The 16,206-nt window shown below is 43.6% G+C and overlaps 2 long non-coding RNA genes across 5 annotated transcripts in view; one reads left to right on the forward strand and one right to left on the reverse strand.

Moving 5' to 3' along the window:
- LOC118162212 overlaps positions 1-15,346 on the reverse strand; it is a 29,753-nt gene extending 14,407 nt beyond the window's left edge. The window contains exons 1-5 of one of the 4 annotated variants that reach the window (XR_004748342.1): positions 15,230-15,324; positions 10,832-10,963; positions 10,109-10,621; positions 6,180-6,477; positions 2,923-2,927 (exon numbers count right to left, since the gene is read on the reverse strand). This is a non-coding gene — a long non-coding RNA (uncharacterized LOC118162212). Of the gene's footprint in view, positions 1-2,922; positions 2,928-6,179; positions 6,478-10,108; positions 10,964-15,229 lie in introns of all 4 variants that reach the window. The other 3 variants (XR_004748340.1, XR_004748341.1, XR_004748337.1) reach the window with 3 other exon arrangements.
- LOC118162221 lies at positions 10,960-12,379 on the forward strand. Its single transcript, XR_004748347.1, has 2 exons — positions 10,960-11,402; positions 11,448-12,379. It is a non-coding gene; the product is annotated as an uncharacterized LOC118162221 (long non-coding RNA).
- Positions 15,347-16,206: the final 860 nt, after the last annotated feature.

Genomic DNA, 16,206 nt, shown 5'->3' on the forward strand with positions numbered 1-16,206 from the left:
TGATTCAGAACATTCTCTTAGGATAAAGGGACATTGAGCTACAGTCTACCTCCGCCTTTACAGGTGACTCTCAGGCTGCTTTGGCTTTGGCAGAAAAGATGTGCCCAAAAAAGGAAAGGGACTTAGTTTTCTTGGATATTGTATTGAAGCTTTGATTTCTGTTTCTCCTTTGAACAAAGTCAAGAGATGGAATACATTTTCCAAAGAGTTATTCAATACACTAATAGCAGCAGCAAGCACTCCTGCAATTTAAAAAGGACAGGGGAGCTTGAACAATTTGCATTTAGAAATTTAATTAATCAAAGTGCTGCAGAGAAAGAGCGTATTCTAATGGTGTGTTTAAAGTTTTGGCATTAGCCACAGGAAGTTGACTTTAGCCCTAAGAACTGAATATTATTCCAGCATACACCGAGCATTTAAAACAAAAATAAATCGGGGGATGGGGGAATCTAATTTTTAATTGTCTAATTTTAATTGTATAATTGCACTAAAAAAAAAAACACCAACCCTACTTGTATACCAATAGGTTTTCCCACCTGACCTAAGACATCCCTTGCACTCTCCAGAATACTTTGTAAGCATCCCCCACAATGGGGAGGGACATTACACTTACACAGTTTGGAGAAAAAGACAGCTGCCAGATTAATTTATTTTTAAGGAAACATGAGGAAATCAGTTATTCTTCAATGTCCTTGTTAAGAGCAAACTGAGTAGGAGAAAGATGCTGGGTAGTTTTACTCAGTTGGACAGCTGAGCTCCACCTCAATCACTCTCTCACTCCCCCTCCTCAAAGGGAAAGGGGGAGAAAATATGACAAAAAGGGTTCAAGTGTTGAGATAAGGACAGGAAGATCACTCAACAATGATCATCATGGGCAAAACAGACTCAGCATAGGGATATTCATATAATTTATTGCCTATCACTAGCAAACTAGAGCAGTGAGAAACTCAAATGAAACTAAAAACACCTTTCCCCCCATCCTCCCTCTTCTACCTCCTACCTCCCAGCAGCACAGGGAAATGGGGAATAGGGGCTGTGGTCTGTCCATGACGCTTTGTCCCCACCGCTCCTTCACGGTCACTCCCTGCCCCTGCTCCCCGTGGGGTCCCTCCCACGGATGCCGTCCTTCCTGCGGGGGCTGCCCACAGGCAGCAGCTCTTCTAGAACTGCTCCCACACGGCTCCGTGCCACGGGGTCCATCCCCCAGGAGCAAACTGCTCCAGCACAGGTCCCCCACGGGCGGCAGCTCCCCCCAGGCCCCTGCTCCTGCGTGGGCTCCTCTCCACGGGCTGCAGCTCCGGCCCGGGGCCTGCTCCTGTGGGGGCTCTCCATGGGCCGCAGCCTCCTCCAGGCCACATCCACCTGCTCCACCGGGGGCTCCTCCAGGGGCTGCAGCGTGGAGATCTGCTCCATGTGGGACCCATGGGCTGCAGGGGGACAGCCTGCTCCACCAGGGGCCTCTCCACAGCCCGCAGGGGAACTGCTGCTGTGGTGCCTGGAGCACCTCCTGCCTTCCTTTTGCACTGACCAGGGGGTCTGCAGGGCTGGTTCTCTCACATTTTCTCAACCCTCTTGCCTGACTGCTGTTACACAGTAGTTTTGTTTCCCCCCCTTTCTTAATTCTTCTCTCCCAGAGGCCCAAACAGCATTGCTCACTGGCTCAGCTAAGGCTAGCGGCGAGTCCCTTTGGAGCTGGCTGAAACTGGCCCTTACCTAACGTGGGGCAGCTGCTGGATTCTTCCCACAGAGGCCTTCCCTGCATCCCCCCCACTACCAAAACCTTGCCACGTAAACCCAATGCAGATGCAGATCATGAGACAAGAGTCCTCTTTCCAAGTTTGGGACCACAGCATACACCCTGTATATAACCCACCCAACCAAGGGCTGGCAGAGTTGCTATTTTTATGTAGTGTCACTGCACAGTAGTAGTGTTTCCTGCTAAAGACCTGATGTGGTAGCAGCTGGCAGGTATTGAAGGATGTTATTCCCTGATCCCACCTATGCAGCTGCTGGTGTTCCAGCATCAGAGAGACCTTTGATGGGACTTACCTCATCCAATTTTAGATATCCGTATATAAACTTGTTATCTCCATGTTTCTTCATATCCAATGTAGAAAATTAGGTGTAGTTCTAGAGAACAACATTTTACACATGTACTTTAGGAAAAAGTCAGTTGTGCCCTTGAAAAAAATAAAAAATAAATAATAATAATAATAATAATAAAAAAAACTCTTTCTTTCTATTGACTTTCATATGGACTTTTGCCACTCAGTTTGTCTGTGTGTATTTTCAATCACAAAGCATCTGCAACGTGATTCTGATTATCTGAAAATCAGAAAATGACATGTTATTTTTCAGGTTCTTCAATGCAGGTCATCCAAATGGCCATTCTTTGGCAACTATTTCACTTCCCAGCACTGCTAATAGTGCTATTGTTAAATTAAGGCCAGCTGTTTCTTTTTTTTTTTCTTCATTGACCTTCTGGCAATTACCTTTTTCTCTTTATTACACCTCGTTTTAATGTCAACGGCTTTATGCCAGAGCTCAATCATTTGGATGCTAGAATGACTTCACAGCAGAATAAAAGAGAGGAAAATGTCTCCTTAATATATTTAGATGGAAATTTTAGTAGATAATTAACTTCAAAACACATTTATTTAAGTGAGATTTACTGAGTCCATACACCAAACCAAACACAATTAAAATTATTCCATTCATTATTTGGACTATGTTTTTATTTTCTCTGTTCTCTTGAATTTGCTATTGATTCTCATGAGAGAATGTTTCGACTTTTATTTCCAAGCCAGGCCGACAGAGAAAAGGCATTCAATGTGAGGGACACTTGAGTTCCTAAGGACTCTCCACGTACACCCATGTCTGTAGGAAATACTTTGCTTCGCTTGGTGATGCAGAGCTTAACACATAAACTGTCTTTGGGAGTGGAGTAATGGAGGAAGTAGATATGGAGGTTTAGAATGGCCTGATTTCAAATAAGATTCCTTTCTCTGTGCTGGATATCAAGCATCCCAGATTAGCCACTTATGGCTGCTTGGAGGAATCAAAAACTTTTTACTTTCATAAGGACTTCATAAAAGTGTAAAGAAAAGAGCTTTAGCATTTATTTTCATGCCTTTACTCCAGATGAGCATTTAAAAAAAAAAAAAAAAAATCATTAGCAAGCACAGAATACTGCATAATGAATCTAACTTCCTTGAACGCTTTTTTTTTTTTTCTTGTAGTTGTTGGACATGGATGGAATAAGGGGACTTTTTATACATTTTATACATTTCTACGTGGAGTTTGCCTGAAACAAAACATGCAAACAGAAAGTACATAAAGATATTAAATATATATATATAAATAAATATATATATTTAAAAAAAAAAAAAAAAAAAAAAAAAAAACTTTCCCTGGGGTAATAGTATATTACATTGTCTGTAGTACTGCTTCTTTACCTTCTCTTCACTGGAGTATTAAATTAATTCTAGATGTATTCTAATATACGCCAGGACAACAACTTCTACAGTTGTTTTCTGTCATTGAAGTCTCTTTAATATCCAGTAGGAGGTCTGTGGAAGAAAGGACTGGTGAATATTGAGCATGAAATCTGCTTTAGGATTTGAGAGATATCTTTTTTTATGACACAACTATCTCAAGTCCTGTCCACAAATATTTGCTTAGGCTTGAGTTGTGTTTCTTTCTGCCTCTTGAGTGAAAGCCAGACTTAGTGAAACTGGCAGCAGCAACATTTTACAGGTAAAGACAAAGGCATTGCAGAGACAATGTCCTGAGGACATGAAGAAGGCCTCTTGGACTTGTTAAAAGTTCAGTTCTATTTATCATTTATACAACAGTTACCATTGCTGGCCTTCAGAAGGAAATAGGCTGTCCTTAATTTACAATGCAATGACCAAAAAAAAAAAAAAAAATTGTGAGTTTGTTTTGTGGTCTTGGTTCAGTAAATTATGCCAGTGCTGACACAGAACCATATTGATGTTTCCTCTTTATACTAAACTCTAATAATTACATTCAAGAAAATGACTTCTGAATAGAAAACCAAACATGAGATTATATATCTGTTCTTCCACAATGTGCTTCTGCCTAGGCCTCACCTATGAGACTATTATTTCATATGAAAATAAGACAGAATCAGACAAATGAGAAGGATGAGTCCCAGTGTCAGTATGTGGAGTTTTCATACAGTAAGTTCCAGGTGGAGAGATGATGCCAAAAATTCCATGCAAAAATGAATTGATATTTATCACTATGAAATCAGGACTTGCAGATTGCAGTAGGAAAAGACATTAATCAAGTTCCTTGTAAATTTGCCAGTCATAGAAGGAACTGCTTTGACTTTCAGGGGCAAACCTGCCATTTCACACCAGCTATACACTACCATTTCCTCATAAAAACATATGTACACACCTCACTGAGATCCATACATTCTGTCATCCAATACAATACTGCAACAAATTGAGATATGTATCTTTCCTTTTTTTTTTTTTTTTTACTTTTTATTAAAATGCACAGAAAGCTACATAATAGATGTTCAAGACTTGTAACAATATATATTGCTGGAGAAGTAACATATAATTAGGGTGTGGGTGGTTTATTTTGTTTTGTTTTATTGTTCATTTTTTGTAATCTTGTGTAACCACTTAGAATTGCTTTTTACCATAGCACATGTACATTCCTACTATAAGTTAAAAAAAAAAAAAAAAAAAAAACATACCCTTGCTTTGCAACTAGCAAGTTTATTTTCTCATACAAAGAAACAGTTAAGCATCTTAAAATATACCTCCTAAAGCAGTAAAGCACACACTTAAAGTACTGCCCTTTTACATGAACACTGGACAAAGTAGTCTTTGAGCATTAAGAATCAAATAAGGAAACAGGAGTGAGTTGCCAACTATGTAACTTGTATCATATAACCTCAATGAAATCAGCAGAAGGAAAAAGGAAAGAAAAAAAAAAATACCACTAGGTGTGCAGGGTAGAACTTTGCTGTCTGTGTTTCCAGCAGTGTTAAATGATGAGAGTTTACTTTTTTTCATGTTGCATACACATGTGGGTGTAGCTTGTTATCCATGATAATTAATAAAACTCATCACTTTGTGGTAAATAGCAGTCAAATACATCAGCAGCAATGACGAGGAGGAGGAAAGATGCTCACAGCCTTGCTGTGCCTCAGAACCATGTGCAACAGGTAGGTGGGCTGCAGAGCTCAAATTCTTCCCTACCCATCCTCCTTTGCCCCTGTACAATGCCACCTCTGGTAGCTGCCAGGCCCACATGGCCCATTTCACAGCAAGGGTTAGCTGCAAAGAGCTGTCCAGAGAATTCCCAAGCCTTTGATTTAGAGAGATCAATTGTATGATTAGGCTGTATGTGCTGAGAGTGGTGATTATATAATGGGGGCACTCTGATCTCAGTTACCAGAGAAACTCTGCTGGGGAGTTAAAACTCGCATGGGACATCAATATGCATTTATACAAAATACCTCTGGGCATCTTCACAACCAACAGACTATGAGTTAATAGATGCTTTTCTCTCAGGTTAGTGGAAGGAAACATGCTTGCATTATCCCATGTCAGAAAGTGAATCTTAGTGGTTTGCTTTCAGCTAATGCATTTAGCCACACTAAGGTATGAACTTAATCACTGAGCTATTTGGGAGATACCAAGCACAGACATTAAATAGGATTATGCAACAGCCATCTGTTCTTGCTAATTAAAATGTGGAAAACAGCCAGTATCAAATTATTTTGTTTGGACAATTCATGTCTGTCTTAAGTAGTTCAGCATGTACTGCAGTGGTTTACTCTTTGGTAAGACTTGTAAGACTTCACAGCGACCTGTGTCATTCTTCTATACAGACTTTAAGTACAGCCAATGTTATTTTCCTAATGCACAAAATAAACTTAAAACTTTTTTAATTATTGAATTAATATTTTTAGTAAATAATTGGCATTTTGTTTATTCATTTTGGAAAATATATTCTTAAGCCTGCACTCCATAAATGATGTTTACCAGTAGCTTCAGCTACCAATTTCATCTATATTTTCACCAAATTGTGGGACATCAGTGTTTTTAGAAAACTCTTCTTTAGTTAATAAAATATATATATTTGAAATATATTTTTCTTTTTACTCATGGAAGTCCTACAGGACTTCCATGGACTTGTTTTTGCGAGACTGATTAGTAGAAACAAGTTGTACCTATGTAAAACTTAGCATGTGTGCAGCAGGCAAGATCCAGTCCAGAAAAACATTGACTCAAACCTGGAGCCTCTTTCTTGTGTCCTGCTCCCCCATCTTGCCCCAGGGAGGGAGCTGTAGTCTGGATGAATCTCTCAGACAGTATGTGTCCCTGCAGCCTTCCTTCCCAAGGGCCCCAGCATGCACCCGTACCCCAACAGCATGGCCAAAAGTGGATGACCAAAAACGCATCCCTTGCATGCACGCACTGTATGCAGCCCCTGCCAAATGCAAAGCATATGTGGGAATGCTTGTGCAATACACTTATACACAATATGCTGCCAGGGACACCTTGTATGCATTCTCATAGGGTGCACATGCTCAGCAATACACCCAGCAGCTGTAACTCTGGATGGCTTAGATCAGGGCACCCACTGGCATATGTGCCACAGTTATTTTCTGGTGCATCTGTTGAAAAGCTGAGTATGTTCCATCTTTCCAAGCCCTGTCAGGTGAATGAAACCCCAAAAGAAACCACATATGACCACAGGTAGGAGTAAGAGGACTATTGGAGTGACCTCAGTTCAGGAGATCTGGCAGATCTTTCTTATCACAGCCATTTTTTTGGGCCCTGACTTCCTTGTTCCTCTGAAGAAAACATCCTCTGAAATTAGTTTTCTCAGGCATTCGAACCTGTGGCCACCTCAGCATTCAGCCAAGATAAATTCATTAAACACGTCACTGAAGTGATCAGCAGCAAAAGCACAGGTTAAAAAAAAAAAAAAAAAAAAAAAAAAAAAAAAGGAAAAATGTGATAATTATATTGACACCATTATGGTGTAGAGTCAACACCTCCTACAAATGAAAAGAACAACTCCTGTCCCTGCTGGACTCGTATGTGCCCTGCCATCCACAGGTGGTTTTGTATTCTCTCTGTTTGGAGCCCAAGTATTAAAAAGTTTTTAAAATGAAATCCTGTATTTCACTGCCACAGTTCTGTGGCAGAGTCAATTAATGACAAAACTGCAGCTCCTGCAAAGGAGCTGAAGAAAGCTGGAGTTCTTCAAACTTAGGATTTAGAATAAAAGATGGTTGAATAACCCTTCTAACAAAACAAGATGGGTTTTAAGCAACATAGTTTCAGCAGAGAGTCTTAAAATCAATGAGCAGAAAGCTTTAATAACTTCCCCAACCACTGTTTTCCTCCTTGCATGAAAATGACTCATTAAAAGGACACATCAAATTGCTCTCCATGTCTGTGAAAGCGAGCACGAACACAATTGGAGAATTTGCTAAACTGTTATGTTGAATGTGATAAGTAACAAGAGGGCTAGGAAGCTGCTGCATTAACATGTGGGAGATGTTAAGAGAAAAACACAAATGTCGATGTAAGAATGGGGAGGAAATTTGAATTTACAATTATGCTCTAGATTTTTTTTAAACAAATGTTACAGTTTGTAAAACAGAAAGAAGCCTAGTTTGGTAGTTCGTGCTCCCAATTTTCAATATAATTTTAATGTAAGCGTAAGGAATGTCTGGTTTCATGCTTTATGTTTGTTTAGGTTTCTTTGGAGTATTTTCCCCCGCCGTCCTACAAAGACTACTCACAATGCACTCATCTATCTCAGGTGTTGTGTGAAACGTAACTACATTTTTAGGTCCATGTGTAGATACAAAGTGAGAATTTATATTCATTAATTATAGACTGTTAAATATAGAAAGTTCATAGCAAATAAGTCTATGTTAAAAAGAATGTCATATTGAACATATTAATCACAGAAGATAACTTCTACAAAATTCTTCTGCAGGCATACCCCAAAAGTGAGAAAAATGAGCTGCGAAAGGAAAAAAAAAAAATCTCTCTCAAAATGAAAATGGTATTTTTATTTATTTATTTATTTTGGATGGAACAAACATGTCCTGGAATGCCCTTACTTGACATCCCAATTCTATCAAAAAAATGCATATAAAACTGCACGTAAGTGCTTCTTCATCCTTTATATATATATCTATATGTATATATACTGCCAGCTAAGTCATCCAGTTTTAGATGAGGCTGAGGTTTTATTTTCTCAAGCGCAAAATATGCTTCCCCTCCAAGCATGTAGAACTGATATAAAATACAACATTGTTTATTTCAAAAGACTCAAAATATTCATATTTCTCCTCAAACTGAAAGGATGAGCATTTCTTGGATTCTTCTCCACAGACTTCAGAAGGAGACTTCTGGAGTCCTCCTTGCCACTTTCCTTTCTGGGGACCTTTGGTTCAGACTTTTGATCATGGAAATGTGGACAAGCTCCCAAGGACCTGAAGAAAACTAGAATAAACATAAGGCCACACAAGGGTCTGTCTTCTTGAGAGCATTGAGATAGTGTATTTATGGACATTATTTGACCTCCATTAGAAGGGCGTAAACCCTGCGAAAATCATTGCAGCTATTCCTTATTAATATGCCTACCTGAAAATTGCATTTAAATCAATGTTTTAGCAGAAAAGGTTGTTCTGATAATTAAGGAGAGTTGAACAGTTAGCCTATCATCTCATTTTATCTATAAGGAATCCAGGTGCAAGGGTTTGCATGCTATTCTGTTTCAGAAAGAAATCTAGCATTGCTGTGATTTTATATATATATATACATTGTTAGAAGCAAATATTTCATTAATTTGATGTATCAGTGATAGCATTTCTCGTGACTCAGAGGGAGGCATGCAGAGTGCATGTCAGAACGCACATGTTCTGCTGTCCTGAATGTGTTCAGCTAGTTCAGCTCAAAGGAAACAATGGAGCTTATAGACATGGTAGGCTACCATTCAAATTGGCCAGGTTCCCATTGCAAATACTCCTTCCTTTGAATATCTCTTGCCATCCAACTCCTAGATGATGCATATAATTTAACCGTTCTCATTAATGAATTACAAATGAAGAGCAATACCTCCAAAGTAATTTCAGGGGAAATAAGGGTCATATCCCATGTTACACTGAGCAAGAGTCCCCAGAGAAGGAAGTGGGAGAAGAGGCCCCAGTCAAGAGCCTGTTGATGGAAATATGACCACATAAAGCTTTGGATCTAGCCCAAAGGGTGCACAGTGCTTCTCCAGGGGTGTTCAGCTACTAGCAGGATAAAGCCTTGGCTGAGTGTATATGAAACTAGTGGCCTATATGTGGTTTTCAACATTTAAGGGTACTCCGAAAGAACTTGACAAGTCAAGCTTTGTCTGATTAAAGAGTATGGGATGGAACCCTAATTTACTGAAAATAAAATGCGTATTGTTATATATTGCTACTATATGTTTTCTACAGTTTGTATATGAGAAAGTATGATTAAAAGTCGATGAGAGACTGTTTATAAATTTTGATTGCTTCATAATTTTAACTCTGAGCAACATTTTTATCATAATTATAGGCTTTCTTAAAGCATTTATGCAGATTGTTTTATTCAAAAGGGGTTTATTCCATATAAACTCCACTCTTTTATCTCTCCATAAAATCAGAGTGTGAATTCCCAGCAACCACAACTCCACAAGACAGTCGTGTCATTAGTAGCAGAGACGTTTTCAAGCTAGGCAACATTCCTTAGATATCCTGAACATTATTTCCCACTTTCCCGGTTAGTGTAGTCATGGTAAATAGTATTCAGAAACCTTAACACGTTTGTTACCTCTCTACTTCTCTTTACAGGTATTGGCACATTATACTTGTAATTCTTCTGTGATGCTCCTGGGTGTTCCTGGAACAACCCAGAGTAGCCAAGGTTCAGTGAATGCTCAAGATTAAGTCAGATGTCTCAAATCTTCATCTTGAGGGGACTTAAATCCAAGGATTTAGGCACACAGCTTCCATTAATTTCTGTAAGAATTTTGTTTCTAAATAACCCAAATCCCTACAAATATTGGAGTCTAAAGGACTTACCCAAGGACCTCAGGCTGTTTCTTAGCCATTGGTAACACTCAGTTGCCTCCACTATTTCAATGCATACATACTGCTTTATGGCCTACAGCAGGGAATAAGTCTGTGGCTCCCAGTTCAGATTGTCTTGTGTCTGGGTTGACTACAAGGAGAGGGATCAGGAACAAACTGTCCTGTCTTTCTTCCAGGCTTCCTCACAAAGGAAATGAAATGTCCATCTCAGTAAAAGGACCAGAACTTCTGCAGTGGGGACAATCAGGGTATCAAGACACTTGCGTAAACTTTGAGGCAACAAATTCACAACACAGCTGGACCTAATGTAACAGAAAGGCAATTTCACCCACTGGTTGAATCAGCAGCAGTCCTGATGATAGAGTTGAGGTGGCCAGCAAAAGTTAATCATCTTCATTGGAAGAGGAGCTGAAAGGTTCAAATAGCTTCACAGCAGTTGCTGTCTTAGCAAGACCTCATTTTGGCCTTCTCATCCTGGTGACCCGAGAAATCACTTCTCCAGCACTGTAATATTAGTTGCATTGAAACTAACAGGAAAGTTAATAGAAAAAAATACATGAACTCTATTTGCATTTACAGCCAGGGCATCAAGTGGACAATATGCTATCACTTCCCCTGAGTGATAACACAAATGTTAAACGACAAACACAATTAAATCATATTAAACATATAAAACATGGGTAAACATTTTTGCCATCACAGTAAAACGCAAACCTTTTGTTATATGTGCTTGAATGCCCAGAAGGAAACTGACTTCTTAAAACTGTAAAATGTTCTAGTGGTCTCATAGGTGACAGTGATGATAAAGCATCCAAATTCCTCAACAAGGAGTGATAGTTTTCCTCTCTGATAAGACACAAAGTCTGATGCTAGACTAAGCTCCATTTTACAGCACTAGCTTCACATTTAATGATTTCCTCAAAGGACTGGATCACATTGCAGTGGCATGCCTTATCCCCACCCCATATTTTCTACTCACATGCCACTTGAAAAATTGATCTGTTCCTTGGTCATGCAAGGTATATTTTGCACCTGAGCAGTGTGGTTCAGGCTTGAAAACGTGTTCAAAGCAGGGGCAAATCTGAGATGCAACGAAAAAACAAACCACTAAGAAAACAATTCAATGGCTATCTGCTGCTCTGAAATGGAATAAGATGAGAGAATCAACACAAATGGTGAATACTGAGCTCTGTAAAGCAATATAATTAGATTTCACCTGTTGATTTTTACAAGCTGTGGCCTTCATGTTACAAATCTCATACCTTCACTCTGATTTCACTCCAGTGTAGCTCAGGCATAATTCCGCTGAAGTCACGGAAACTGAGCTAAGGAAGACACAATTTTAACCATCTTTGTATTTCAATTCAACAGCACCAGCCCAATTTAATCTTTAAATGGTAAAATCGTACTCATCTTTATTTCCATTTCCCATGTTATTTTAGAGTCATTTTCCAGATCTATCATTTGAATTTGTGCCATAGTGTTTCCCCCCTGAAGAAATACTAACGTTAGTGTTCAAAGCACAAAAATAAATACAAGCTGAGTGCCTGGATTTCTGATGACACTGCAGTTAGAAACGGCGCAGATCCAGGTCTCAGAGCAATTTTAGGATGGCCAGGTAGTCACCGGACTTAATTTCAAGACTTAATAAAACCGGTGCAGTTGAGAAAATCTATTTATCTAAGGTCAATTGTATTTTGACTTCTGAGCTTCAGAACTGTGTCGCGGCAGCTGTGTCTGTGTGGGAAAGCAATGAAGGGCTCGCTCTTACAAGTATACTGGTAAAACAGCAGTACAGTAGAGCTAACAGAATGCCCATTTTCAGGTGGCAACGGGAGTTTTTCATTATCTATCAAGGGACAGCTTCGGTGAATATTTTGTTCGAGATTTGTCGGCCGATTTGTTGCTCGAAAATCACTGTCGCGGTTTTACCAGAGCCTTTCTTTTCGGGCAGATGGGCTGGATAATAGCTACGGGCATTTTCCTGCGGGAGAGAATTGAATAAAGGACCGTCCCCGGCTGCACCCCGGACCCGGGGAAGACCCTCAGAGCTGCTCGGTGCGCTTTCGCAAGCTACTCGGCAGAGTTGCGGCTGCAACCGACTTCTAAAAACTCGGAGGCGGCTGTGCCAGAAGAAAACAAGCCTTGCCCTGTCACGATTTCGCCCGGTGCCAGGCACGCAGCTGCGGTAACACAGGAGCCGGCGTGACCCGAGCAGCCCCCGCTACCTTCTCCCCGCAGCCTGATTTCGTACATGGTGGGAAGAAAGGAAAATACGGGGCTGCTGCCCCGGCTGGGGTCGGCCCCGAGCCCCCTCCCGCAGCCGGCTAGGGGTCGCGGGTATCCCCTCTCCCCCTGTCCCTGGAGGCTAAGCCAGCGGCCCGGGCACTCGCTGCGCATCCACGAAGGTGGGGTCCGAAGGGGCTCTGCAGAGCTGCAAAAAGGGGAACGCTGCAATCAGACAGAGGAGCCTGCGGGATTTATTCTTGTCGTTATTATTTTGGAGGGTGGGGAGAAGAATTCGGAGCAAAAGGGGCTTAAAGACGGCAGACAGCTGTAACTGTGAGATCAATAGTCGCCCCGTGTGCATTCCTCCACTCGTTTAGTATCAGCGAGGACTGTGCAGATCTTGCAACTGAGTGCTCGGCAAGGAGATCAGATGAGCGTGTCTAAACTACGGTTAATTAATAATAAGAGCAATTCTAAATACCCTTGTTTCGTTTAATCCCCTCTTGTCGACTTGTTTAGGAAGCAACACGTTTAGCTTCCGAAACGATAATGTAGGTGCAGACTTATCCTGGGGAATTTGTTACCATCCATATGATACGAGTTGCGCGATGAATTACACTCTTTTCTCTTCTTGCTTCGTTCTAGCCATCTGAGGCAACGAACAATTTTTGGTATAAATATATATGACACTTTCAAATGTTCAAAGGACACTTGTCAGGGGGGTCCCTGGAAGCTCTGGGGAAAAACAAATCTCGGCGAAGAGACAAATCTTGGAAATGTGAGCTCCTAAAATAAAGCGGTTGTCGAAGCGTGACTTTGGACGGGACTAACCGCGGTGAGCGCTATTTGTCCCGCTGCCGCTCATAATGTCCCCTGACACCCCCTGCACCGGCTCCGGCCACCTTCCCGCAGGGTGCCCCGTTCGCCCTAAGGGCGCAGGCTGGTGCCGCTGCCTCCTCGTTGTGTTCCTTCCCTTCCCTGCCGCCTTCTCCCAAAGCAAGCCCCTCGAGTACTCTGTAGAAAAGTGGTCCCTGCGAACTTGGACCCTGCCAAGCCTTTCCTTCCTTCCTTCGTTCCTTCCTTCCTTCCTTCCTTCGTTCCTTCGTTCTTTCCTTCCTTCCTCCCTTCCTCCCTTCGTGCCTCCTTCCTGCCTTTCTTCTTTCCTTTCTTTAAGCGCTTCACGTTGGGAAGACCGACGGCGTGTGGAGGAAATGAGGAGCCCTTTTTTTTTTTTTTTTTTTTTTTTTTTTTTTTTTTTCTTTCAGTATATACGGCAATCAGCCCCTTTCAGTGAGCCATCATATCTGTCCTTAATTTCGACTTTCCCAAGCAGTGCTCTCATATTCCGCTGTTTGAAATGAAGGAAGATTTAGCATAATTTGGAGGTCAGATTTCTAAATAAGCCTACTTTAAATAACAAGCCCACACGGGAGATTGTCAGCATCTCTATTTGGTATACAGTTTACACACTGGCACCGCTTTTTAAAACCCTATATGTGGGTTAAAACTCAATTTTACAACCCCCATTTATATGAGATGTAGGTTTGACATCTGTTTGCCAGAGTGTTTTGCACTTAGCCTAACACCCACTATTAAATGACAAAATTGTGGCAGGCTGTCAAAGCCAGCTGACTGACAGCTGCTCTACTTTACAAAAAAGCCCCATTCAAATATTTGCAGGGTTTGAAGCTTTCTGTAACGCCGTCGCCATTCTCCCCGTTATTTAGCATGTAAAATATAAGTCAAAGTTTTAAAGCTGCTTTCCAAAATGTTGCCATTTTTCCATATAAAAAGGGAGAGCGGTGGCTGCTGGCGGGGATCCAGCGCCGAACGCATTGGATGGGTATTGCGCTGGGTCCCCGCGTTCCTCCTATCTGCACAAACCCGATAAAACTGTCATTTAGCAGCGTTTCTTAATATTGCAGCTAATTAGTGCCGGCGTGTTATTGAAGTGAGAGCAAAAATCCACTTAAAAGAGGGGGGAGGTGGTTTTAAAAAAGAAAAGGAGGTGGGGGGGAAGAAAATGTTTCCGCACGCACACGGGCGCGCCCTGGCAGCGCAAGGGGCGAGCAGGGTGGGACACAGGGATGCCCCTGCGCCCTCCCTCCTCCTCCCCCCCACCCCCCCCTCCGGGGTCCCACGGGGCTCTCGCCCCCTCCGGGCAGCTGGGGACAGCGGGGAAGGGGAGGGCGAGCGCCGTGTCTTGGCCAAGGGGTGGCTTCGAGCCCCACCGATGAGGGCGTGAGGCTCGATGCCAGGTCGCCAGCCCACGCCCGTCCGCTCCCCCCTCCCCCCCTCAGCCTCTAGCCGAGGGTAGGGGTCTGCAAACGGTGACGGCGGCTGAAATTCGACAGAAAAGTACTTTTTATTGCGGGCTTCCTGATGGTTGGGTGCACCAGCCTTGAGCAAGGCAAACCAGCCGGCGAGGCAACCTTTCCGCGCTCCAGTCTTTGCAGCAGGTGCTACGGTTTGTTTGAAGCCGGGGGGGGGCCTTTCTGGAGCCATTGCAAGACAAGCAGAGCTCTAGCTGTCAAGCATACCGGAGGGCAGCGTCGGGTTTTATTATTACTATCAATATTTCTTAGATGTTTTTTAACGAGGACTAGCTCCAACCCGCGATGAAAGGAGCTCCAGCGGCGGTAGGGCGACTGTCCTCAGCGGCTGCTCGGAGCTCTCTGGCCCCGGTGCTCCTGGTCCCCCTGCAGGGGGAAAGCAGCCACAGCCCTCCCGGCGGCCGACCCGGGCCCCGGTAGGGTCAGGTCCATCCCCTGTGGGCCCCCGCCCCCCCGCCCGCCCCCTCCCCGGTTCCTCCGGCGCGCACATGCGAGCGCGCACCCTGACACGTCCAGCGCGGCAAAGAAAACGGGTTCCCCTGGGCTTTACCTGGAAATCTTTAGCTGATTTGTGTCCGTTTTAATAACCTCTATCGAGTGCCTTTCCTAGAGCGCTCGTCATGTTGACAGAAAGGGGGGGGGGGGGGGGGCGGAAAAAAAAAGAGGGGGGGGGGACAGGGGGGGGGGGGCCGGGGGCGCCCGGCGGGGACGCACTCCCTGGGAACCCCAAATTCGCCGGTGGAGGGAGGGAGATGCTGCCAAGGCTTGGGGATGGTAGAGGGGGCGGGAGAGGGGTCCCGGGGCTGCCGGGTAGGGGATGGGCGGGGGGGGGGGCGGTTGGAGTTGCCTGTGCCACACAGGTGCGCGGAGCATCACCTGCGGCGCCCCTGGTCCTGCAGGAGGCAGCGAAGGGAGGGGACGGGGAAAGCGGCCCAGCGGGAGCGGGGAGGGAGAGAGAGAGGCAAGGTTAGAGGAGAAAGTGCGTGAGGGAGAGGGGAGAAAGGGAAGAGAAAGAGGAGGAAGGCGCCGGGCTCCACCTCCCCGCTCGGCGCGGCGCTCCAGCTGCTCGCAAAGCAACTGCTCAATTCTATTCACCGCCGCGGCGGAACAAAAAAGTGGCTATTTATTAGAATACTTGTTTGGTATTGTTCGATGCCACACAAAAGACGTTTCATTATGTCGGGGTGGGGAGAAAAGCCCCTCTCTTTTTTTTTCCCTTTTCTTTTTTTTTTTTTCCCTTTTCTCTCCAGAGCGAAACAATAACCAGAAATTGTCTTTAAAGTCTTTCCTATCAATAATAAATTTCATTTTCTTCTCTCCCTCTCCCTCTCTCTCCCCCTCTCCCGTGCGGGGTGTGTGTGTATGTGCGTGTGTGTGTGTGCGAGGGAGAGAGAGAGCGAGCGAGCGAGCGAGCGAGTGGTGAGTGTGCGTGTGTCGCCGGGCACTCGTGGCTCGGGCACAGCCGCCTGGGAGCCGCGGCTGGCCGAGGGGCGAGGAGGGCGGCAGGCGAAGGGGGCTCCGGCCCCA

The sequence above is a fragment of the Oxyura jamaicensis genome, chromosome 1 (genome assembly GCF_011077185.1).
Source record: "Oxyura jamaicensis isolate SHBP4307 breed ruddy duck chromosome 1, BPBGC_Ojam_1.0, whole genome shotgun sequence".
NCBI lineage: Eukaryota > Metazoa > Chordata > Aves > Anseriformes > Anatidae > Oxyura > Oxyura jamaicensis.